The sequence below is a fragment of the Salvelinus namaycush genome, chromosome 41 (assembly GCF_016432855.1).
Source record: "Salvelinus namaycush isolate Seneca chromosome 41, SaNama_1.0, whole genome shotgun sequence".
Classification (NCBI taxonomy): Eukaryota; Metazoa; Chordata; class Actinopteri; order Salmoniformes; family Salmonidae; genus Salvelinus; species Salvelinus namaycush.
This window is the reverse complement of record NC_052347.1, coordinates 15609485-15637248: the sequence shown is the minus strand read 5'-3', so window position 1 is coordinate 15637248 and position 27764 is coordinate 15609485. Positions and strand designations below refer to the sequence as shown.

The window sequence follows — 27764 nt, the reverse complement described above, 5'->3', positions numbered from 1 at the left end:
GGCCTTCATAGTCAAATTGCTTCAAACAAACAACTACTAAAGGACACCAATAAGAAGAAGAGACTTGCTTGGGCCAAGAAACACAAGCAATGGACATTAGACCGGTAGAAATCTGTCCTTTGATCTGATGAGTCCAAATTGGAGATTTTTGGTTCCAACCACCTTGTCTTTGAAGACGCAGTGTAGGTGAACGGATGATCTCTGCATGTGTGGTTCTCACCATGAAGCATGGAGGAAGAGGTGTGATGGTGTGGTGGTGCTTTGTTGGTAACAGTGTCTGTGATTTATTTATAATTCAATGCACACTTAACCAGCATGGCTACCACAGCATTCTGTAGCGATAGCCATCCCATCTGGGTTGCGCTTAGTGGGACTTGTTTTTCAACAGGAAAATGACCCAAAACACACCTTCAGGCTGTGAAAGGTCTATTTTACCTCATGATACTGGTTATGATAATGCAAAGCTGTCATCAAGGCAAAGTGTGGATACTTTGAAGGATCTCAAATTTAAAATACATTTTGATTGGTTTAAAACTTTTTTGGTAACTATTCTACAATGTAGAAAATAGTCAAAATGAAGAAAAAAACCTTGAATGAGTAGGAGTGTCCAAACTGTTGACTGGTACTGTATATAGGAAACAAACATTTCATTCCAGCTAAACAATGGGTGTATAGCATTTTGCTCAAATAAATTCATACACATCTAAAGCCGATCAATTAAACATTTGAGAACAGTAATATTTTACACACACATGAAGGAACCCATAAGTAATAATTTCTGATGAAAAAACACAAATGGGAAAAACTGTGATAATTCCCAGCACAACAACAGCTCCGTCACATCTCTTTAGATATGTCACGCCCTGGCCTTAGTTATTCTTTGTTTTCTTTATTATTTTAGTTAGGTCAGGGTGTGACATGGGGGATGTATGTGTTTTTGTATTGTCTAGGGGTTTTTCTATGTCTATGGGGGCAGTGTCTAGTATAGGTGTTTGTATGTCTATGGCTGCCTAGATTGGTTCTCAATTAGAGGCAGCTGTTGTTCATTGTCTCTGATTGAGAGCTATATTAAGGCAGCCATATTCATTGGGTATTTTGTGGGTAATTGTCTATGTCTAAACGTTAGTAGCTTGTGTCTGCACTTTCGTTTTGTAGCTTCACGGTCGTTTGTTGTTTTTGTTAGTTTGTAAAAGTGTTTCGTTCGTGTTCATCTTTGTAAATAAAAAGGAAGATGTATTCGTATCACGCTGCGCCTTGGTCTCCTCACTACGACGATCGTGACAAGATATGCCATGTTACTCTATCTCTGCTCTCAGTGAGGTATAAGAAACATAAAACCATGCATAATAAAATATAATATAACAATACTAAAGACTCTTACAGTATCATATTAATCAATGAGTTGGTGGATTAACCTGTTTGGGGTGCAGCCCGACGTCGGTACACTTCGCGCCAGCTCAAAGTGCAGGGCGCGAAATTCAAAAGATATTTTTTTGAAATATTTAACTTTCACACATTAACAAGTCCAAGACACCAGATGAAAGGTACACATCTTGTGAATCAAGCCAACATGTCCGATTTTTAAAATGTTTTACAGGGAAGACACAATATGTAAATCTATTAGCTAACCACGTTAGCAAAAGACACCACTATTCTTACTCCATCAGTTTTTTACTCCATCAGTAGCTATCACAAATTCGACCAAATAAAGATATAAATAGCCACTAACCAAGAAACAACTTCATCAGATGACAGTCTGATAACATATTTATTGTATAGCATATGTTTTGTTCGAAAAATTTGCATATTTCAGGTATAAATCATAGTTTACATTTCAGCTACAATCAGAAATTGCACCGAAAGCAGCCATAATATTTACAGACACCAACGTCAAATACCTAATTACTCATCATAAAACATTTCTGAAAAATACATAGTGTACAGCAATTGAAAGACAGGCATCTTGTGATTCCAGACAATATTTCCGATTTATTAAATGTTTTACAGCGAAAACAAAATGTAGCGTTATATTAGCATAGCCACAATAGCCAGAAACACTTGGGCGCCGACGACCAGTTCACATGCACGACAGATATTAGAAATAGCATCATAAAATGTTTCTTACTTTTGGTGATCTTCCGTCAGAATGTTGGACAAGGTGTCCTTTGTCCAGAACAGTCGTTGTTTGGATCTGGAACGGCAAATTTCCCTCTTCATTTAGCATGGGCACTTGCCAAGTGCTACAGATCTCTCCAACGTCAACAAAGTCAGAGAACGGAACACGGCAAAACTCCCGAAAAAATTTCAATAATCTGATTAAACTATATTGAAAAAACATACTTTACGATGATATGGTCACATGTATCAAATAAAATCTAAGACGGAGATGTTAGTCGTCCATAACGAGAGCAAAACAGAAGGCAAATCCATGTCCTCTTTCGCGCGCTCCAGAAACAGGAAATGGACGGTCACGTCATACAAAGACCTTTAATTCCACCTCAGACCAAGATAAACACGAAATTTTTTCTCTCACCGCCTCTTGACAACCAGGGGAAGGTGTATGAAGTGTACGTAGACTCTTACGTTCATTGCCCATGTATAGGCATGAAGTTGAACAGAGCATCGATTTCTGACATTCCACTTCCTGGTCAGGAAATGTGCTGCAGAATGAGTTCTGTTTCACTCAGAGAAATAATTCAAACGGTTTTAGAAACTAGAGAGTGTTTTCTATCCAATAGTAATAATAATATGCATATTGTACGAGCAAGAATTGAGTACGAGGCCGTTTGAAATGGGCACGATATTAACTTAATCATAATGACACACCCCTCACTACTGTCATTGGTTACACTAATTGCACTGTGTGTCTATATAACCTGGTTCAAGTATGTATGACATTACCCTGAGGAAGGCACAGTGATGTCAAAACGTTGGGGAATTAAATTTAATTGCTGGGAGATTGTTACATGGAGTGTGCGACCTTCTTTATTTTGATAGTTTATTCGCTGTTGGTCAGCAACTCCACACAAACTTTATTCTGGGTGTGCGCCAGCTCATGTTTTTTTAACCTCTGAGTATATCAAAAAAGTTTGGTATAAGTTTGGTATATCTTTTTCCTATTATTAATAGAAAAAAGATCCATACAATTAGCTTCGGTTAGTGGAGATGGAGGAGACTGAAACAAAATCATATTCTTAAAGTGCTTTACTTCCTGTTTCAAAATATAATTTGGTGAATCATGCATGACTCCATCATTTGTAACACGTTTCAATACATTTCATGTAAATTATGTGCTTTCACTGTTGTAATGTGTGTGGATTATTTTATGGGGGTAATACTGATATCAGTGTTTTTTCCACTCCTGTTGAGTACTTCTGCTCTCTCATAGAAGGTGTGTCTGAACAACAGATGCGCATCATTGCCTCTCATACTGTGATCAGTGTTGAACAGTTTTTGTACGGTGCTACAGCCTCCTGTGTCACTGTGTCTCTGGCACAATAATAAACAGCAGAGTCTTCAGTCTTCAGGCTGTTTGCCTTCAAGTACAGCTGGTTTTTAGAGTTGTCTTTGGTGATGGTGAACTGGCCCTGGAGAGACTGGGCATAATAAGCTGCTGTTCCAGTGTCAATGTATCCAATCCACTCCAGTCCTTTCCCTGGTTTCTGACGGATCCAGGTCATGTAGTAGCTACCCATGGAGAATCCAGACACAGTACAGGACAGTGTTACTGACTCTCCAGGTCTGTTCACCACTGACTCAGAGGAGGTGAGTGACTGTCCCTGAACAGCTGAAACACAGACAGAGAGTTTAGATTATTGTGACCCTCCAGCCAAGTAGCATAGCTCCTCTCCTGTCTCCTACACTGGAAAGACATAACTCACCTGAGATGAGAGCCAGGAGGAACATACATTCTAGAACTCTCATTGTGGGACGGATCTAAAATTCTGTAAAAGTAGAAGCACAGACTGGGAGTGGTCGTCGTGACTGAGGGAGATGGTCTGTGGAGGGCAGTTATATCAGACTATTGAAATGGGAGGAGACCTTGGGTCTGTGAACAGAAACACATTTGCATCTCTATGGTGTTACATGTTTCTCCCCGTAGATCTCGTGGTCTAAAATACTACGTATACTGGTACTGTTGAGAAAAGTTTTGGTGAAGACTCAGGGTGTACATGTAATAGTGACATAGCCACTTATTGTGCCAGTGTATCAATAAAACGTTTTATTTTATGGAGCGCTTTGATTGATATTATTATATTATATTATATTGAATCAATGAGGGCCATATGTGGTACTTGTGTTTGATTCACATGGGTATTCAGTTTTTGTACAGGTCCAGTCCTGGTTTGTATCACTGTGGTCTTCGAGCACTGTGCTGCTGACAGTGTCTCTGGTGATACTGAACTGCTTTTCCTGCAGGCTGTCGTATCCTACCTGTACAGTAGCTGGTACTGGTTCATTTTTTAGAGTCTAAGATGTTGGGGGAGGGTGGGGATGCTAAGCTGACACATGGAATTGTTTTAAGACCTTCATTCTATGGATAATTTAGCTATTTGATTTGGAATTTTAGGACCCCTTTAGGTATTAAAATCTACAACTTGATTGGAGTCCACCTGTGGTAAATTCAATTGATTGGACATGATTTGGAAAGAGTGTGTTATTTCATAGCTTTGATGTCTTCACTATTATGTAGAAAACAGTAAAAATAAAGAAAAATCCTTGAATGACTAGGTGTTCTAAAAACCTTTGACCAGTAGTGTATGTTGCACAGGAGGTTGGTGGCACCTTAATTGGGGAGGATAGGCTCATGGTAACGGCTGGAGCGGAATGAGTGGATGAGCCAATTATTATGAGCCATACTCCCCTCAGCAGACTCCACTGGTATGTTGTAATCATTAGATCATAGGATGTTTAATATTTAGATCTAGAATCAGACTCAGATCGCCCCCTCCTGGTATATGCTTCTAACTTCAACTGTACAAGGATGGAGTGGGTTTTAGTACAGGCCCAGTGCTGGTTTGTATTACTGTGGAGGCGACCACAATAATACACAGCTGTGTCTTCAATAATAAACTAAAGTTAAAAAAGATATTAACTTTACGAGGGTGGCGGCAGCATTGGGAATTTTGGATTAAAAGCGTGCCAAAATTAAAATGCCTGCTACTCAGCCATGAAAGCTAGAATATGCATATAATTAGTAGATTTGGATAGAAAACACTCTGAAGTTTCTAAAACGGTTTGAATGATGTCTGTGAACTTCCTAAGGCTTCCACTAGATGTCAACAGTCTTTAGAACCTTGTGTGATGCTTCTACTGTGAAGTGGGGGCGAATGAGAGGGGAATGAGTCAGAGGTCTGCCAGAGAGCCACAAGCTCAATCTCGCACATTCACGTGAGAGAGAGCTCTGTTCCATTGCAATTCTACAGACAAAGGAATTCTCCGGTGGAACATTACTGAAGATTTATGTTAACTTCACTAGGGTAGGGGGCAGCATTCGGAATGTTGGATGAAATGCATGCCCAAATTAAACTGCCTGCTTCTCAGGCCCAGCAGATATGATATGCATATAACTGATAGAGTTGGATAGAAAACACTCTAAAGTTTCCAAAACTGTTGAAATAGTGTCTGTGAGTATAACAGAACTGTTTTGACAGGCGAAAACCTGAGAAAAATCCATTCAGGAGGTTTTTTTGTTTTGTTTTTGTAGTTTTCTATTCAATGCCATTACAGTATCCATTGACTTAGGACTCAAATTGAAATTCAAAATACAGTTCCTATGCCTTCCACTAGATGTCAACAGTCTTTAGAAATAGTTTTAGGCTTGTATTCTGAAAAATGAGGGAATAAGAGCATTCGGAATGAGTGGACCCTAAAGGGTCGCAGAGCTTTTTAATGTGCGCGACAGAGAGATAGCAGTTCTTGTTTACCTTTTAAATTGACGACGTTATTGTCCGGTTGAAATATTATCGATTATTTAGGCTAAAAACAACCTGAGGATTGAATATAAACATCGTTTGACATCTATGAACTTTACGGATACAATTTGGATTTTTTTGTCTTCCTGTTTTGACTGCGTTTGAGCCTGTGGATTACTGAAGAAAACGTGCGAAGAAAACGGAGGTTTTTGTATATAAAGAGACTTTATTGAACAAAATAAACATTTATTGAGTAAATGAATGTCTGCTGAGTGCAACCATATGCAGATCATCAAAGGTAAGGGATTAATTTTATCTCTATTTCTGACTGTTCTACTTGGCTGGTTACTGTTTGTAATGAATTGTCTAGTGGGCTATGTTCTCAAATTATTGTAAGGTATGCTTTCGCCGTAAAGCATTTTTTAAATCTGACACTGTGGTTGGATTCACAAGAAGTTAATCTTTAAACCTATGTAAAATATGTTTTGTTTTCTGTATTTTTATAATGAGTATTTCTGTATTTGAATTTGGCGCCAGCAGTTTCACTGGCTGTTGAAGAGGTGGGACGCTAACGCCCCACATACCCTAGTGAAGTAAAAACATCCTAAAGAACACTTCGTTTGACATGTTTCTACGGACTGTAATATAACTTTTTGGACTTTCCGTCCGCTGGACTTGCACGTGCGTAGTGAGTTTAGATTGTGTACCGAACGCGCGGACAACAAGGAGGAATTTGGACATAAATGATGGACATTATCGAACAAAACAAACATTTATTGTGAAACTGGGATTAGTGGGAGTGCATTCTGATGAAGAACATCAAAGGTAAGTGAATATTTATAATGCTATTTCTGACTTCTGTTGACTCCAACATGACGGATATCTCTTTGGGTTGATTTGTCGTCTGAGCGCCGTACTCAGATTATTGCATGGTTTGCTTTTTCCGTAAAGTTTTTTTGAAATCTGACACAGTGGTTGCAATAAGGAGAAGTGGATCTACAATTCCATGCATAACAGTTGTATCTTTTATCAATGTTTATTATGAGTATTTCTGTAAATTGATGTGGCTCTGCAAAATCACTGGATGTTTTGGAACTACTGAACATAACGCGCCAATGTAAACTCAGATTTTTGGATATAAATATGAACTTTACCGAACAAAACATACATGTATTGTGTAACATGAAGTCCTATGAGTGTCATCTGATGAAGATCATCAAAGGTTAGTGATTAATTTTATCTATATTTCTGCTTTTTGTGACTCCTCTCTTTGGCTGGAAAAATGGCAGTTTTTCTGTGACTTGGCTCTGACCGAACATAATTGTTTGGTTTGCTTTCGCCGTAAATCGGACACTGTGGCTGGATTTACAACAAGTGTATCTTTAAAATGGTGTAAAAAACATGTATGCTTGAGGAATTTTAATAATGGGATTTCTGTTGTTTTGAATTTGGCGCCCTGCAGTTTCACTGGCTGTTGACGAGGTGGGATGCTACCGTCCCGCATACAGTGGGGCAAAAAAGTATTTAGTCAGCCACCAATTGTGCAAGTTCTCCCACTTAAAAAGATGAGAGGCCTGTAATTTTCATCATAGGTACACTTCAACTATGACAGACAAAATGAGAAAAGAAAATCCAGAAAATCACATTGTAGGATTTTTAATGTATTTATTTGCAAATTATGGTGGAAAATAAGTGCCTTGGTTTGAGCTGCAGGGGCAGTATTGAGTAGCCGGATAAAAGGTGCCCATTTCAAACGGCCTCGTACTCAATTCTTGCTCGTACAATATGCATATTATTATTACTATTGGATAGAAAACACTCTCTAGTTTCTAAAACCGTTTGAATTATATCTGTGAGTAAAACAGAACTCATTTTGCAGCAAACTTCCTGACAGGAAGTGGAAAATCTGAAATCAATGCTCTGTTCTAGGGCCTGCCTATAAATGTCCTTGATATATATCAGTATACATGCACTTCATACGTCTTCCACTAGATGTCGACAGGCAGTGAGAGAAGAAATGGAGTGTATAACTTGATCTGGGGTCGAATAAATGCTCTTTGTATGACGTGTCACCAGTTTCCTGTTTTCTGGAGAGCGCGTGAAGGGACCTGGTTTTGCCTTCTGTACAGCTGTCGTTATAGACGACTAATATCTCCGGCTTTGATTTTATTTGATACATGTGACAATATCATCGTAAAGTATGTTTTTTCAATATAGTTTTATTAGATTATTGACATTTTTTCGGGACGTTAGGCGTGTTGCGTTGTGTGCCTTTGTTCAGGAAGGAGAGCTTCGCGCCACTTTGCTAGCTTTCCGTGCTAATTGACTGGAGAAGAGGACATTCTAAATCCAAACATCGATTGTTCCCGACAAAGGACCCCTTGTACAACATTCTGATGGAAGATCGTCAAAAGTAGGACCCATTTTATGATGTTATTTCATATATCTGTCGAACATGTTGTACTAGTAGTTTGCGGCCAGGTTTTGGGCACGCTCTCGCCATAACGTAAACTGCATATCGTAATGAAGTTATTTTTAGAATTCTAACACGGCAATTGCATTAAGAACTAGTGTATCTATCATTTCCTATACAACATGTATTTTTTAGTTATGTTTATGAATAGTTATTTGGTCAGAATATGTGAGTGTCAGAAAAATATCCGGACGTTGTGGGAAAAAGATGCTACGTTAGCACAATGTATAACCACTGATTTCAGCTCTAAATATGCACATTTTCGAACAAAACATAAGTGTATGTATAACCTGATGTTATAGGACTGTCATCTGATGAAGCTTATCAAGGTTAGTCAAAAATTATATATCTTTTGCTGGTTTGTTACGATCGCTAACTTTTGCTGCTGGGGAATGGCTTGTGTTTCTGGCTATTGTGGTAAGCTAATATAATGCTATATTGTGTTTTCACTGTAAAACACTTAAGAAATCGGAAATATTGGCTGGAATCACAAGATGCCTGTCTTTCATTTGCTGTACACCATGTATTTTTCAGAAATGTTTTATGATGAGTATTTAGGTATTTGACGTTGGTGTCTGTAATTACTCTGGCTGCTTCGTTGCCATTTCTGACGGTAGCTGTGATGGTAGCTGCAATGTAAAACTATGAGTTATAGCTCAAATATGCACATTTTTTGAACAAAACATAGATGTATTGAATAACATGTTATAAAACTGTCATCTGATGAAGTTGTTTCTTGGTTAGTTTGGTTGGTTCTTGGTTAGTTAGGTTGGTTTTGTGCATGCTACCTGTGCTGTGAAAAATGTCTGTCCTTTTTTGTATTTGGTGGTGAGCTAACATAAATATACGTGGTGTTTTCGCTGTAAAACATTTAAAATGTTGGCTGGATTCACAAGATGTTTATCTTTCAAATGCTGTATTGGACTTGTTAATGTGTGAAAGTTAAATATTTCTAAAAAATATATTTTGAATTTCACGCCCTGCACTTGAAGTGGCTGTTGTCATATTGTGCCCGTCTTCGGGCTTGCAGCCAGAAGAAGTTAATGATTAGTTATTGATTAGATTAGGTGCCTCTCCCAAGATTTCTCCCGACATTTTCTTTGCAGCTTGGCTACTATTCTCATTGTATAACCACGATTTGTGCCGCTAAATATGCACATTTTCGAACAAACCATATATGTATTGTGTAATATGATTTTATAGGACTGTCATCTGATGAAGTTTTGAGAAGGTTAGTGAAAAATGTAATATCTTTTGCTGGTTTATTCGCTATCGCTAACGTGCATGAATCAATGCTGCTGTGTGGTTGGCTATTGTAGTAAGCTGATATAATGCTAAATTGTGTTTTCGCTGTAAAACACTTAAAGAATCTGAAATATTGGCTGGATTCACAAGATCTTTGTCTTTCATTTGCTGTATGCTGTGTATTTTTCATAAATGTTTTATGATGAGTATTTAGGTAATTCACGTTGCTCTCTGTAGTTATTCTAGTTGCTTTGGTGAGAGTTGTGATGGTGGCTGCAATGTAAAACTATGATTTATACCTGAAATATGCAAATTTTTCGAACAAAACATATGCTATACAATAAATATGTTATCAGACTATCATCTGATGAAGTTGTTTCTTGGTTAGTGACTATTTATATCTTTATTTGGTCGAATTTGTGATAGCTACCTATGCAGGAAAAAAATGGTGGAAAAAAAAGTTGTGTCTTTTGCTATGGTGGTTAGCTAATAGAAATACATATTGTGTCTTCCCTGTAAAACATTTTAAAAATCAGAAATGATGGCTGGATTCACAAGATGTGTATCTTTCATTTGGTGTCTTGGACTTGTGATTTCATGAACATTTTATTATATGATATCCCTGTGGCTTTAGGCTAGGCTATGCTAGTCAGCTTTTTTGATGGGGGAGATCCCGGATCCGGGTTTGTGACTCGTGTTAATAAAGGAAAAATCTTCAGGCAAAAAATATAAATCTACAACGTCAAAAGTAATGCCAAGAGAAAAAATGAATATCCTCCAAGATACAATGAAAATCCACAAAGTGGTAAGAACAGCAGGGAAAATCAAACCTCAAAAGAATAATCAAAAATAAACAAGAACAAAAACCAGAGTACCTCAGGAAAATCCAACTAGAGAAATAAATGTTCACAGCATGGCTGGGGCTGGGTGCTAACATACAAACACAGAGCAAAGAACTGAGGAACACTAAGGGTTTAAATACCTACAAGGAAATGAGGCACAGGTGCAAATAATAACTAGAACAAGGGAAAAACAAAAGGTTCAAAAAGGCGCAATGGGGGCATCTAGTGACCAACCTGAACAATCCTGGCCAAATCCTGACACAAAGTAAGTGTCTATTTACGTTATAATAGTTTCTGCATGTCGTTTTATGTCGTTTCTACTGTAGCATAATATTTTTGTTTATATTCCTTATAACCGAGGACACACGAGGTAACGTTACTCATTTCATAACCTTTATGGTGTTATACTCAATGCTTAGGTAGCTAGCTACATTCTTCTATTAGCTCTAGAAAACAATGTTAATTGCATCTGAGAAGTATTAGCATGTTGTATTTTGAAGCTACCCTGGCCTTATGACTCCCAAGTGGCACAGCTGTCTAAGGCACAGCATCTTAGTGCTAGAGGCATCACTACAGACACCCAGGTTCAAATCAAGACTGCGTTTCTGTTAAGGTAAGTGCCTTATTAAGTTAACTTGCTTGATCATGCTTTTGGTCATGTAACTATTTGTTACATGCAATATGCTTTGTGGACTCCACAGGACAGATGTTGCTCTCCGATTTTGTGATGAAACAAAGGTGTGGTTGAATTTATTCTGCCACAGTGTCTTCTATTGTCTCTGCCTTTAGGCCTATATATCATGGTCGCAAGGCATATGGACTAACAGGTTATAGAGCAAACAGCGCAATTATCACAACACATAGGTTGTAATATGGCGTTTTTTCCTTCTGGCTTCTCCAGTGATTTTACCAACGCACCACTACTGTTCATATGGCCTGAATAGTTTGTTAAAAGTTGAATGCAGCCATTTTTATCTCAACATTAAATAATTTCTGAGTAACAATTAAGTACCATGCTGTGATTGTTTTCAATTATCCAGTCTAATCCTGAATGCTGATTGGTTAAAACCGAATTCCAGCCGGTGTCTATTCCACAAGTTATCACCTGCTAAATCTATGAAGTTAAAATGCCTATTTACTCTGTTCCATCTTACTGCGCAATCCACTGTCTCATCAGCACAGCCAAGCTATTTATAAACTTGATCTCCACTATAAAAGCATCCAGTTTTTAGAAATGTTTGCAAATATCACATTTACCTAAGTATACAGACCCTTCACTCACTACTTTGTTGAAGCACCTTTGGCAACAATTACAGCCTTGAGACTTCTTGGGTATGATGCTACAAGCTTGGCACACCTGGATTTGGGGAGTTTCTCCCATTCTTCTCTGCAGATCCTCAAGCTCTACCAGGTTGGTCGGGGAGCGTTACTGCACATCTATTTTCAGCTCTATCCAGAGATGTTAGATTGGGTTCAAGTCCAGGCTCTGGCTGGGCCACTCAAGGACATTCAGAGACTTGTCCCGAAGCCACTCTTGAGTAGTCTTGGCTGTGTGCTCAGGGTCATTGTCCTTTTGGAAGTTGAACCTTCACCCCAGTCTGAGGTGCTGAGCACTCTGGAGCAGGTTTTCATCAAGGATCTCTCTGTACTTTGCTCTGTTCATCATCCCCTCGATCCTGACTAGTCTCCCAGTCCCTGCCTCTGAAAAACATCCCCACAGCATGATGCTGCCACCACGTCAGGTTTCCTCCAGACGTGACGCTTGGCATTTAGGCCAAAGAGTTCAATCTTGGTTTCATCAGACCAGAAAATCTTGTTTCTCATTGTCTGAGAGACTTTAGGTGCCTTTTGGAAAACTCCAAGCGGGCTGTCATGTGCCTTTTATTGAGGAGTGGCTTCCGTCTGGCCACTCTACCATAAAGGCGTGATTGGTGGAGTGCTGCAGAGATGGTTGTCCTTCTGGAAGGTTCTCCTATCTCTACAGAGGAACTCTAGAGCTCTGTCAGAGTGACCATCGGGTTCTTGGTCACCTCCCTGACCAAGGCCCTTCTCCCCTGATTGATCAGTTTGGACGGGCGACCAGCTCAAGGCAGAGTCAAGGTGGTTCCAAACTTCTTCCATTTAAGAATGATGGAGGCCACTGTGTTCTTGGGGACCTTCAATGCTGCAGAATGTTTTTGGTACCCTTCCCCAGATCTGTGCCTCGACAAAATTCTGTCTCGGAGCTCTACGGACAATTCCTTTGACTTCACCGCTTGGTTTTTGCTCTGATATGAACTGTCAACTGTGGGACCTTTATATAGACAGGTGTGTGCCTTTCCAAATCATGTCAAATCAATTGAATTTACCACAGGTGGACTCCAATCAAGTCTTAGAAACATCTCAAGGACGATCAATGGAAACAGGATGCACCTGAGCTCAATTTCGAGTCGCAAAGAGTCTGAATGCTTATGTAAGTTATTTATGATTTTTATTTTTAATAAATTAGCAAAAATTCTAAAAACCTTTTTTTGCTTCGTCATTACGGGGTATTGTGTGTAGATTGCTGAAGATTTCAGTTCATTTAATACATTTTAGATTAAGGCTGTAACGTAACAAAATGTGTGAAAAAGTCAAGGGATCTGAATACTTTCCGAAGGAGCTGTACATACATACTGTACATACAGTGTATACATACCTTTTGTATGTGTAAATAATTAATTCCAGTTGTGACAGTGATGAATTGTGGAGTCATGGCACCATATTTTGGCCAAGGAAGATGAATGGCTGTGTCCTATAGCTTGTCATAATGTTGTATAATTTCAGTAATTGTGGTATGTTACCCCATGTATTGTTACAGAACCTAGTGGTAAGGCTAGTCAATATTTTGTATCACAATTTAGCATAAGTTGTCCACCGTTATTTTAGGGGCATTTGGTATATTGACCAGTTCACCTCTAATTTATTATTAACAAAGGACGGCAGGTAGCCTCGTGGCTAGAGCGTTGGACTAGTAACCGAAAGGTTGCACGATCGAATCCCCGAGCTGACAAGGTAAATATCTGTCCTTCTGCCCCTGAACAAGGCAGTTAACCCACTGTTCCTAGGCCGTCATTGAAAATAAGAATGTGTTCTTAACTGACTTGCCTAGTTAAATAAAGGTAAAATATAAAGGAGATTGACTAAACTTTCTCATTGAGTATTTTATGGATAAAACATATATTTTTCCATGATTTGAGTGGAACTGAGGAGAATTACGTACTCCAGCTTCCATTTTCTGTACAGCATATCCCAAGAGGTTGGTTTTTGTACAGCTCTTGTGCTGGTTTGTATCACTGTGAGGGTAGGCACAATAATACACAGCTGTGTCTTCAGTCTGAAGGTTCTGCCCTTTTAAAAACACAGTATTACTGCTAGAGTCTACTGAGAGGCTGAACTTGTTCTTCAGTGAATCCTTGTATTGTGTCTCTCCAGAATATACATTTCCAATCCACTCCAGTGCTTTCCCTGCAGGCTGTCGGATCCAAGATGTCCAAGTGTTAGTAACTGAATATGAGACCTTACAGGAGATGGTCAGTGGTTGACCTGGCAGGACAGTCATAGATGCTGGCTGAGAGAGTTCATAACTCTGTACACCTGGGAAATAAAATAATGAACAATATTAAATACACAAAATAGCAACATGTTACACTATATAAATTATAGTAGTTGTGTTGAAGCCAGTTTTATACTACAGGCAATTTTATTTGCTTTGTTTTTCCTCCAAACCCAAAGAGACTCACAGGAGGCAGCTGCCAGCATCAGCAGTAGAGATGCAGGGAACATGGTTTGTGTTGAAGCTGAACTGGTGGGAGCTGCTCTTCTCTACTCTCCAGGACACAGAGGGACGTACGAGGACAGACACAGGCATCCATATTCGGTTTAAGTAGGGAGAGAACCAGGTTTGCATTGACGTAAAGGGGGAGGGGATATATAAAAGGGTATGAGACACCACAGGAAATCTCCCACTATTACCGGACACAATCTTTACACTCTGAAAACTCAGAGACCCTTTTTAGGTTATCTTTTTGCTTTTTGAATAGGAGGGTGGGGTAAAACTGAAACGCTACATTTACAGCATTAGTTAATACTTGTGGTGGATGAAACATATTTAAGACACTACTTTTGTTTTGACAAACTAAAGCATTATGAATCAACATCCATATTATCATTTTTTCTTGTAATAAAACTAATTATCAGACCCTTCATCAGTACTGGTCTTTATTTTATTCATATGGAGAGAGTGTCCCCTGTTGGTGCATCAACAACACTAGCACCATGTATTTAACAGGTGTATCATTGTGTTATTATTTGATACATCATTAGAATTGTTCCTCATGTATCCCCTTGACATAGTCTACTGGTCATACTATACGTGTGTCTGTGTGTTTTTGCACATCCTTCCTTTCTCTACCAGATGGTTTTTGTACAGCTATTCTCATTAGTTTAACCATAGTGAATCTCTAGCACAGTAATACAATGCAGAATCCTCTGGCTTCAACTGACTCATGAACAGATAGAATTAGTGCTGTCCTTCGATGCTGTGAATCGATCCTGTACTACCTGGGCAATGCTCTTACTTCGGTCTGAATGATAGTAAATTATCCATTCATGTCCTTTTCCATGTGCCTGGCGGATCCAGTGCATTCAAGTACTGCTTATAGTAAATCCACTACAGGCACATGTGAGTTTGAGGGATCCTGCAGGGGTCCCCTGGACTGACTGTTCAGCCTGTGTGAGTACGACCTGACAGTGAACACCTGAGGAGGGAGAGGAATGACAGGTCAGATCAATCAAGGAGTCACATCAGTGTCACAGCAACACAGGTTATACTGATCAGACTACAGTCAGGAACTCACAGGATACAGCTGCCAGCATCAGCAGTAGAGATGCAGGGAACATGGTTTGTGTTGAAGCTGAACTGGTGGGAGCTGCTCTTCTCTACTCTCCAGGACTCAGAGAGACATACCACATGCTTAGAAAAAAAGGAGCTATCTAGAACCTAAAATGGTTGGTTGGCTGTCTCCATAGGATAATCCTTGGAAGAACCCTTTTTGGTTCCATGTAGGACTATTTTCACAGAGGGTTCTAAATGGAACCCAAAAGGGTTCTAATATGGGGACAGCTGAAGAATCCTTTTGGAACCTTTCTTTCTAATGTAGGACAGACAGACAAATAGCATTATATAACGAAGAGTGAGAGGAAGCGAGGGGTGAGATTATATTTGCATAATGTAGATATTCAGTATAAAAGCACTGGGAATATCAGTGCAAATGGTGGTAAAATATTTATAATGTGTCAGTTTCTAACACTACACTCTAGAATGGTTAAACATTGTTTTCTCATTATTGGTAATCCTATACTATATGTATCAAGTTATTATTGTAAAAACGTATGTATTGCGGTGCTTGTAAACATATTGCTATTAACGTTCATCAGAAATAAATAAGATTGTCTGTGCTGAATGGGAAGTGGTTTTTGTACGGCTGCTCCCATTAGTTTTACCACTGTGACTCTCTAGCACAGTAATACAGTGCTGTGTCCTGACTCTTCAGGCTGTTCATCTGTAGGTACAGCTTACTGCTGGTGTCATCTCTGGAGATGATGAATCTACCCTGGACTGACTGGGAATAATATGTAGTAGTACTATAACTATAAGCAATCCACTCCAGTCCTTTCCCAGGAGCCTGTCTGATCCAGTTCATCTCATAGCTACTGAATGTGAACCCAGAAGCTGTACAGGTCAGTTTGTGGGATTCTCCAGGCTTTTTAACTACTGGTCCAGACTCAGTCAGTGTCTGACCATGAACACCTGTGGAAATAAAAAGCAGAGATGTTGTTGAAGTTGAAACTAAAACTTGATGTCAACTTGTTTATTTAATAAACAGTCAAATTAAACATACTGTTTCCTCACCTGTTAGACTGTCAGTAAGAATATTCCTGTGGTAGGAAACATGGTGATCTGTGTAGTTCTCTAAAGGTAGTTGAGACAGTCCTCAGCAGATAAAACCTTCAACAGAGACATTAATAAAGATGGAGGACTGGAGAGTTTTGCATGAGACCCTCCTCACCTGGAGGACCAATCACAAGAGAATATGATAAATTCCTACAGTTCAACTGGTATGAGGTCACCTTGAGATGCTCTGTTATGGAATATAACAACATTGACCAGGGAATGACTTATTACAGTAGAGTATTTGTACCTGGTCCTGCGTCATCAAAGTATGTCAGAATGAAACCATCTGAATCCCTCAATATTAATTTTGGTGAATAATTGTTTTATTAAGCTTTATAATAGAAACGGTATTCCATTATATCTGTATGTGTTTTTATCCAGTGATATGTAATGATAGATAGGTAGGGCCTGTTACAGGTTGTGGTTTCTCCATTTATGTTTTGAGGTTGGACTTTTAGCACGTTTGCGCTTAGGGTGCACCGATTGGTGTCACCTCGTTAGTCAGTATGTGTTATACCGGTGCTGGTTTCTATCTCATTAGTGGGAAGGTGTTTCACCTGTGCTGGCCCAGGTGCTATTTATGAGTGGCTGGCCCAGTGCTCCAGTTGTCTTGAAAGATGTGGAGGATCAACACCTTTAGTTGACTCTCCCTATTTGATTTCTAGAAAAACATTCCTTTGTCTGATTAGTGTTTTTTTGGTTTGCTTCCTGTCTAAGTTTGGTGTGGGTTTTTCTTTTGTGTGCCTCTTCTTGGGCAAATTTAGTGGGCGCTCATGGTGCGTGTATTTTAGGTTCCAGTTGTTGTTGCTTGTCAACTTTCAGTGGACACCCCCATGAGTGTCTTTCAGAACCCCTCCTAAACCCCACCTGTTTCGTTTTGGTTGTTGGTCATTGACTCTTTGTTAGTTCCCCCTTCTGTTTGAGTGACATTTTTTGTTTTCTTGCTGGGGAACATAACATGGCCTACTCCATCTAGGTCAGGCCTGGGTAAAGGCCGGCTCGGGGGCTCTATGCGTCCCGCGACCTGATTAAATACGGCCCACGGAATCATGCTCAGATCACAAAGAATTTGCAAATTAAAGTTTTGAAAAAACGTGTTTTTCAAAGATTTCAAAGAAAAGGAAAGTAGACAATGAATGTAGGGTGTTCCATTAAGAGTGGACATTGACATTTTTATTTAACCTCTAACGAGTCTCCCTCCCGGATCCGGGATCCTCCTCATCAAAAAAGCTGACTAGCATAGCCTAGCCTAACGCGACAGGGATATAATATAATTTCATGAAATCACAAGTCCAATACAGCAAATCAAAGATAAACATCTTGTGAATCCAGCCATCATTTCTGATTTTTAAAATGTTTTACAGCGAAAACACAATATATATTTATATTAACTCACCACAATATCCAAACACACAATGCCATGTTTTCACCATGTTTCCACCGCATAGGTAGCTTTCACAAAACCCTCAAATAGAGATAAAATTATTCACTAACCTTGAACAACTTCATCAGATGACAGTCTTATAACATCATGTTATACAATACATTTATGTTTTGTTCGAAAATGTGCATATTTGAGGTATAAATCGTAGTTTTACATTGCAGCCACCATCACAAATAGCACCAAAACAGCCAGAATAATTACAGAGAGCAATGTGAAATACATAAATACTCATCATAAAACATTTATGAAAAATACATGGTGTACAGCAAATGAAAGAAAACCATCTTGTGAATCCAGCCAATATTTCCGATTTTTTAAGTGTTTTACAGCAAAAACACAATATATATTTATATTAGCTCACCACAATAGCCAAACACACAACGCCATTTATTCACCGCCAACATAGCTTTCACAAAACCCAGAAATAGAGATAAAATTAATCACTAACCTTTGGACAACTTCATCAGATGACAGTCTTATAACATCATGTTATACAATACATTTATGTTTTGTTCGAAAATGTGCATATGTAGAGCTACAAATCGTGGTTTTACATTGTGAATACGTAGCCATAATGCACAAAATTGCCCGGAGATATTTTGGACAGTCACGTTATCTAACCAAAGAACTCATCATAAACTTTACTAAAAAATACATGTTGTACAGCAAATGAAAGATACACTGGTTCTTAATGCAACCGCTGTGTTAGATTTTTAAAAATAACTTTAGTACAACATACAGCATGCAATATTGTGAGACATTGCCCTACAATTCTCCGCCTTGTTGGAGCCAACATAAAACACAAAAATACGAAATAACATCATAAATATTCTCTTACTTTTGATGATCTTCCATCAGAATGTTGTGCAAGGAGTCCTAGTTCCAGAATAAATCGTTGTTTGGTTTTAGAATGTCCATTTCTTCTGTCGAATTAGCAACTTTGGCTAGCCATGTGGTGGGCACTTGTCCAAGAAATCGTTGCTCCTGGAACAAAAAATTCCAAAAGTCCCAATAAACGTTCAATAAACTGGTCAAACTTGGTTGAAAAATCCTACTTTATGATGTTTTTCTCATATGTATCCAATAAAATCAGAGACGGAGCATTTCGTCGTGTATAGGTAACGCATTTCAGAAGACAATGTGGAGTTCCCCTGTGCGCAGTTGAAAACTGACAAAAGGACCTGTCACTCCAAAAGCTCTCATTCAGCCTCACATCAAGCTAGACACCCCATTCAACCTTCTAATACCTGTTGACATCTAGTGGAAGGCGTATGAAGTGCATACAGTTCCATAAATATATTCAGTTGAATAGGCAGGCCCTGACACAGAGCCCCATTTTCAGAATTTTCACTTCCTGTCTGGAAGTTTGCTGCCAAATGAGTTCTGTTTTACTCACAGATATAATTCAAACAGTTTTAGAAACTTCAGAGTGTTTTCTATCCAATAGTAATAATGATATGCATATTGTATGATCTAGAACAGAGTACGAGGCCGTTTAATTTGGGCACAATTTTTTCCCAAAGTGAAAACAGCGCCCCCTATTAAGAAGAAGTTAATGAGGTATCAGGGAAAGTGTGTGCTTAGTGTGCAAAGAGAGCATCGCTGTCTTGAAAGACTACAACTTGTCCTGATACTTCCAGACGAAGCATGCAGAGAAATATAGGAATATTGTTACGTTCCTGACCTTATTTCCTTTGTTTAGTCTTTGTTTAGTTGGTCAGGACGTGAGCTGGGTGGGCATTCTATGTTTTGTGTTTCTATGTTGGGTTTGTTGTTTGCTTGGCTGTGCTGATGAGACAGTGGATTGCGCAGTAAGATGGAACAGAGTAAATAGGCATTTTAACTTCATAGATTTAGCAGGTGATAACTTGTGGAATAGACACCGGCTGGAATTCGGTTTTAACCAATCAGCATTCAGGATTAGACTGGATAATTGAAAACAATCACAGCATGGTACTTAATTGTTACTCAGAAATTATTTAATGTTGAGATAAAAATGGCTGCATTCAACTTTTAACAAACTATTCAGGCCATATGAACAGTAGTGGTGCGTTGGTAAAATCACTGGAGAAGCCAGAAGGAAAAAACGCCATATTACAACCTATGTGTTGTGATAATTGCGCTGTTTGCTCTATAACCTGTTAGTCCATATGCCTTGCGACCATGATATATAGGCCTAAAGGCAGAGACAATAGAAGACACTGTGGCAGAATAAATTCAACCACACCTTTGTTTCATCACAAAATCGGAGAGCAACATCTGTCCTGTGGAGTCCACAAAGCATATTGCATGTAACAAATAGTTACATGACCAAAAGCATGATCAAGCAAGTTAACTTAATAAGGCACTTACCTTAACAGAAACGCAGTCTTGATTTGAACCTGGGTGTCTGTAGTGATGCCTCTAGCACTAAGATGCTGTGCCTTAGACAGCTGTGCCACTTGGGAGTCATAAGGCCAGGGTAGCTTCAAAATACAACATGCTAATACTTCTCAGATGCAATTAACATTGTTTTCTAGAGCTAATAGAAGAATGTAGCTAGCTACCTAAGCATTGAGTATAACACCATAAAGGTTATGAAATGAGTAACGTTACCTCGTGTGTCCTCGGTTATAAGGAATATAAACAAAAATATTATGCTACAGTAGAAACGACATAAAACGACATGCAGAAACTATTATAACGTAAATAGACACTTACTTTGTGTCAGGATTTGGCCAGGATTGTTCAGGTTGGTCACTAGATGCCCCCATTGCGCCTTTTTGAACCTTTTGTTTTTCCCTTGTTCTAGTTATTATTTGCACCTGTGCCTCATTTCCTTGTAGGTATTTAAACCCTTAGTGTTCCTCAGTTCTTTGCTCTGTGTTTGTATGTTAGCACCCAGCCCCAGCCATGCTGTGAACATTTATTTCTCTAGTTGGATTTTCCTGAGGTACTCTGGTTTTTGTTCTTGTTTATTTTTGATTATTCTTTTGAGGTTTGATTTTCCCTGCTGTTCTTACCACTTTGTGGATTTTCATTGTATCTTGGAGGATATTCATTTTTTCTCTTGGCATTACTTTTGACGTTGTAGATTTATATTTTTATATGGTTCTCAATCAGAGGCAGGTGTTAGTCATTGTCTCTGATTGGGAACCATATTTAGGTAGCCTGTTTTCTGTTGTGTTTTGTGGGTGGTTGTCTTCCGTGTGTCACGTTCTGACCTTTATTTCCTTTGTTTTGTCTTTATTTAGTATGGTCATTGCGTGAGTTGGGGTGGGCAGTCTATGTTTGTATTTCTATGTTTTCCTATTTCTGTGTTTGGCCTGATATGGTTCTCAATCAGAGGCAGGTGTTTTGTGTTGTCTCTGATTGGGAACCATATTTAGGTAGCCTGTTTTGTGTTCGGTTTTGTGGGTGGTTGTCTTCAGTCTTCGTGTGTCTGCACCAGACAGAACTTTTTTCGGTTTTTCACATTTGTTGTTTTTTTGTATTTTGAGTGTTCACTTTTATTAAACAAAGATGAACAATTACCACGCTGCACATTGGTCCTCCGATCCTTCTAACTTCTCCTCAGACGAGGAGGAAGACGAAAGCCGTTACACCGTGTCTGTATGTTCCACACAGAACTGTTTCGGTTTTTGTTTGTTACTTTATTGTTTTGTATTTCAGTGTTCATTTTTGTTCTATTAAAATTCATCATGAACACTAACCACGCTGCGCATTGGTTCTCCGATCCTTGTTACTCTTCATCCTCAGAGGAGGAAGAGGAAAGCCGTTACATAACGTTTTTTTCTAATCCCGTACATGTAACAGATTACATGTAATCCATTACTTCACAATCTTGGTAATGGTTTATTATTTTATTACTCTAAATTGTAGCCTCAGATCGCCCCCTCTTGATAGATGCATAGAACTCCAACTGTTTACAGGGTGTGTTGGTTTTTGCACAGGTCTGATGCTGTTTTGTATCACTGTGAAAATCAGACACAGTAATAAACCGCTTTGTCTTCAGTCTGGAAGTTCTTCTTTTGTAGAAACACTGTATTGCTGCAGGTGTCCAGTGTGAAGCTGATTTAGCTCTTTAGTAAGTCTATGGTTTCAGTGCCCCCACCACTGCATATGTATCCCATCTATTCCAATGTTTTTCCTTCAGGCTGTTGAATCCAGTGAATACAATAGCTTGTTATGGAGATCCTACAGGAGGGTGAGTGACACTCCTGGCTTAACATCCATAGAACCTGGCTGAGTTAGAACATCAGAATGAACACCTGTTTGGAGAAGAGAACATGAAAACCATTCATTAGTATCACTGTGTACATGGAAATGACTGAGTGTATTTTGAAGCTGTTAACTTCTTCTGGCTGCAAGCCCGAAGCCGGGCACAATATGACAACAGCCACTTCAAGTGCAGGGCGCGGAATTCAAAATATATTTTTTTGAAATATTTAACTTTCACACATTAACAAGTCCAATACAGCATTTGAAAGATAAACATCTTGTGAATCCAGCCAACATGTCCGATTTTTAAAATGTTTTACAGCGAAAACACCACGTATATTTATGTTAGCTCACCACCAAATACAAAAAAGGACAGACATTTTTCACAGCACAGGTAGCATGCACAAAACCAACCTAACTAACCAAGAACCAACCAAACTAACCAAGAAACAACTTCCTCAGATGACAGTCTTATAACATGTTATTCAATAAATCTATGTTTTGTTCGAAAAATTGGCATATTTGAGCTATAAATCAGTTTTACATTGCAGCTACCATCACAGCTACCGTCAGAAATGGCAACGAAGCAGCCAGAGTAATTACAGACACCAACGTCAAATACCTAAATACTCATCATAAAACATTTCTGAAAAATACATGGTGTACAGCAAATGAAAGACAGGCATCTTGTGATTCCAGCCAATATTTCCGATTTCTTAAGTGTTTTACAGTGAAAACACAATATAGCATTATATTAGCTTACCACAATAGCCAGAAACACAAGCCATTCCCCAGCAGCAAAAGTTAGCGATCGTAACAAACCAGCAAAAGATATATAATTTTTGACTAACCTTGATAAGCTTCATCAGATGACAGTCCTATAACATCAGGTTATACATACACTTATGTTTTGTTCGAAAATGTGCATATTTAGAGCTGAAATCAGTGGTTATACATTGTGCTAACGTAGCATCTTTTTCCCACAACGTCCGGATATTTTTCTGACACTCACATATTCTGACCAAATAACTATTCATAAACATAACTAAAAAATACATGTTGTATAGGAAATGATAGATACACTAGTTCTTAATGCAATTGCCGTGTTAGAATTCTAAAAATAACTTCATTACGATATGCAGTTTACGTTATGGCGAGAGCGTGCCCAAAACCTGGCCGCAAACTACTAGTACAACATGTTCGACAGATATATGAAATAACATCATAAAATGGGTCCTACTTTTGACGATCTTCCATCAGAATGTTGTACAAGGGGTCCTTTGTCGGGAACAATCGATGTTTGGATTTAGAATGTCCTCTTCTCCAGTCAATTAGCACGGAAAGCTAGCAAAGTGGCGCGAAGCTCTCCTTTCTGAACATATGCAGACAAAGCAACACGCCTAACGTCCCGAAAAAATTTCAATAATCTAATAAAACTATATTGAAAAAACATACTTTACGATGATATTGTCACATGTATCAAATAAAATCAAAGCCGGAGATATTAGTCGTCTATAACGACAGCTGTACAGAAGGCAAAACTAGGTCCCTTCATGCGCTCTCCAGAAAACAGGAAACTGGTGACACATCATACAAAGAACATTTATTCGACCCCAGATCAAGTTATACACTCCATTTCTTCTCTCACTGCCTGTCGACATCTAGTGGAAGACGTATGAAGTGCATGTATACTGATATATATCAAGGACATTTATAGGCAGGCCCTAGAACAGAGCATCGATTTCAGATTTTCCACTTCCTGTCAGGAAGTTTGCTGCAAAATGAGTTCTGTTTTACTCACAGATATAATTCAAACGGTTTTAGAAACTAGAGAGTGTTTTCTATCCAATAGTAATAATAATATGCATATTGTACGAGCAAGAATTGAGTACGAGGCCGTTTGAAATGGGCACCTTTTATCCGGCTACTCAATACTGCCCCTGCAGCCCAAACAGGTTAATGTTCCTTTTAGTTTATACTGTTGATGGAGAGACTCATAGGAGGCAGCAGCAGCAGCAGAGATGCAGGGAACATGGTTTGTGTTGAAATGGTGTGAGTTGCTCTTCTCTACTCTCCAGGACTCAGAGGGATGTACTAGGACTCTCAGATACAGAGAGGTTTTTATATAAGGAGAGGGTAGAGGGAGTGAAAAGAACGGGGGCTAGGTGAGATTTGCATAGGGAGAGGACATACAGTGCATTCGGAAAGTATTCAGACCCCTTGACTTTTTCCATGTTTTTTAAATGGATTAAATTGTTTATTTTCCTCATCAATCTACACACAATACCCCATAATGCTAAAGCCAAAACAGGTTTTTAGAAATGTTTGCTAATTTATTAAAAATAAATAACAGATATAACATTTACGTAAGTATTCAAACCCCTTGCTCAGTACTTTGTTGAAGCATCTTTGGCAGAAATTACAGCCTTGAGTCTTCTTGGGTATGACGCTACAAGCTTGGCACACCTGTATTTGGGGAGTTTCTCCCATTCTTCTCTGCAGATCCTCTCAAGCTCTGTCAGGTTGGATCAGAAGCGTTGATGCACAGCTATTTTCAGGTCTCTCCAGAGATGTTTGATTGGGTTCAAGTCCGGGCTCTGGCTGGGCACTCTAGGACATTCAGAGACTTGTCCCGAAGCCACTCCTGCGTTGTCTTGGCTGTGTGCTTAGGGTCGTTGTCCTTTTAGAAGTTGAACCTTTAACCAAGTCTGAGGTCCTGAGCTCTCATGAGCAGGTTTTCATCAAGGATTTCTCTATACTTTGTTCCATTCATCTTTGCCTCGATCCTGACTAGTCTCACAGTCCCTGCCACTGACAAACACCCCCACAGCATGATGCTGCCAACACCATGCTTCACCGTAGGGATGGTGCCAGGTTTCCTCCAGATGTGACGCTTGGCATTCAGGCCAAAGAGTTCAATCTTGGTATCATCAGACCAGAGAATCTTGTTTCTCATGGTCTGAGAGTCTTTAGGTGGCTTTTGGCAAACTCTAGGCTGACTGTTGTGCATTTTACTGAGGAGTGGCTTTCGTCTGGCTACTCTACCATAATGACCTGATTGGTGGAGTGCTGCAGAGATGGTTGTCCTTCTGGAAGGTTCTCCTATCTCCACAGAGGAACTCTAGAGCTCTGTCAGAGTGACAATCGGGTTCCCTAACCAATGCCCTTCAACCCCCTGATTGCTCAGTTTGGCCGGGAGGCCAGCTCTAAGAAGAGTCTGGTGGTTCCAAACTTCTTCCATTTAAGAATTATGGATGTCACTGTGTTCTTGGGGACCTTCAATGCTGATACATGTTTTGGTACCCTTCCCCAGATCTGTGCCTCAACACAATCCTGTCTCGGCGCTCTAAGGACAATTTCTTCAACCTCATGACTTGGTTTTTGCTCTGACATGCTCTGTCAACTGTGGGACCTTTATATAGACGGGCGTGTGCCTTTCCAAATCATGTCCAATAAATCTAATTTAACACAGGTGGACTCCAATCAAGTCTTAGAAACAAACCAAGGATGATCCATGGAAACAGGATGCACCAGAGCTCAATTTCAAGTCTCATAGCAAAGGGTCTGAATACTTATGTAAATGAATGTATTTATGTATTTCTTTCACATAAATTAGCCACAATTTCTAAAAACCTGTTTTCACTTTGTCATTACGGGGTGTTGATTGATGAGGGAAAAATTCAATCAATTTTAGAATAAGGCTGTAACATAAATTGTGGAAAAAGTCAAGGGGTCTGAATACTTTCCGAAGGCACTGTAAATACATACTGTACATACAGTATATACATACCTTTTGTATGTGTAAATAATTACAGTTGAAGTCGGAAGTTTACATACACCTTAGCCAAATACATTTAAACTCAGTTGTTCGCAATTCCTGACATATAATCCTAGTCAAAATGTCCTGTTTTAGGTCTGTTTGGATTACCACTTTATTTTAAGAATGTGAAATGTCAGAATAATAGTAGAGAGAATGATTTATTGGAGTGTTGGAGTGGCCATCACAAAGCCCTGACCTCAATCCCATAGAAAATTTGTGGGCAGAACTGAAAAACGTGTGCGAGCAAGGAGGCCTACAAACGTGACTCTGTTACAGCAGCTCTGTCAGGAGGAACGGGCCAAAATTCACCCAACCTATTGTGGGAAGCTTGTGGAAGGCTAGCCTAAACGTTTGACCCAATTTAAACTATTTAAAGGCAATGCTACCAAGTAATAATTGAGTGTATGTAAACTTCTGACCCACTGGGAATGTGATGAAATAAATAAAAGCTGAAATAAATCATTCTCTCTACTATTATTCTGACATTTCACATTCTTAAAAAAAAGTGGTGATCCTAACAGAATTTTTACTAGGATTAAATGTCAGGAATTGTGAAAAACTGAGTTTAAATGTATTTGGCTAAGGTGTATGTAAACTTTCGACTTCAACTGTACATTCTGTCTCTGTAAATAATGACTTCCAGTTGTGGCTGTGATTACCTGTGTTGTCATGGTACCATCTTTTGTTCAGGGAAGATGAACGACTGTGTTCTTTAGCTTGTCATAATGTTGTATCATTTCAGTAATTGTAGTATGTTACCCCATGTATTGTTCCAAAACCTAGTGGCAAGGCTAGTCAATATTTTGCAACACAATTTAACATAAGTTGACCCCTGTTGTTTTAGGTGTATTTGATATATTTACCATTTCTCCTGATTTATTAGTAAAGGAGATAGGCAAGACATTCTTATTGATACTTTTTTGGAAAAAATCTTTATTTTTCCATAAATTGAGTGGAACTGAGGAGCTTTACATCTGCTCTTCAGCTTCCATATTCTACACAGTATCTCCCAAGAGGATTTGTTTTTGTACAGCTCTGGTGCTGGTGTATATCACTACGAGGGTAGGCACAATAACACACAGCTGTGTCTGCAGGTTCTTCCTATTTAAAAACACTATATTACTGCTAGAGTCTACTGAGAGGCCGAACATGTTCTTCAGTGAATCCTTGTATTGTGTGTCTCCAGAATATACATTTCCAATTCACTCTAGTGCTTTCCCTGCAGGTTGTCAGATCCAAGCTGTCCAATAGCTACCAACGGAATAAGAGACCGTACAGGAGATGGTCAGTGGTTGACCTGGCTGGACTATCATAGAGGCTGGCTGGGTGAACACCTGTTGAAAGTAAATATTGAACAACTTTAAATTCACAAAATAGCAAGATGTTAGTTACAGTATATAAATTCCAGTAACTAGTTATGTTGTAGTCAGTTTTATAATACAGGCAGATTTCTTTAAGTTTATCCCCCAAATCCAATGAGACTCACAAGAGACCGCTGCCAGCAGCAGCAGCAGCAGAGATGCAGGGAACATGGTTTGTGTTAAAGCTCAACTGGTGGGAGCTGCTCTTCTCTATCAGAGAGGTTTTTATATAGGGGGGGGGGGGGTAGAGGGAGAGGGGCTAAGTGAGATATTTAATAGGAGAGGATATATACAATTTATGGGAATAATATAGTCAGAACAACAATTGAAACAATGAACAATTCACATCCTGAAGTACTGTACCCTGAAATGTGTTTCAGTGTCACATGGTCAGCAACTATCGCCAAACCAATACATGGCTAAACTGCACTCGATTACTTTTTGTATTCATAATGTGTCATTTTCTCCAACATCTGCAATACATCACTGT

General features: G+C 39.1%; 1 pseudogene; it reads right to left on the bottom strand.

Moving 5' to 3' along the window:
- The window catches only part of LOC120034108, a 42390-nt pseudogene extending 26995 nt beyond the window's left edge, over positions 1-15395 (bottom strand).
- Positions 15396-27764: the final 12369 nt, after the last annotated feature.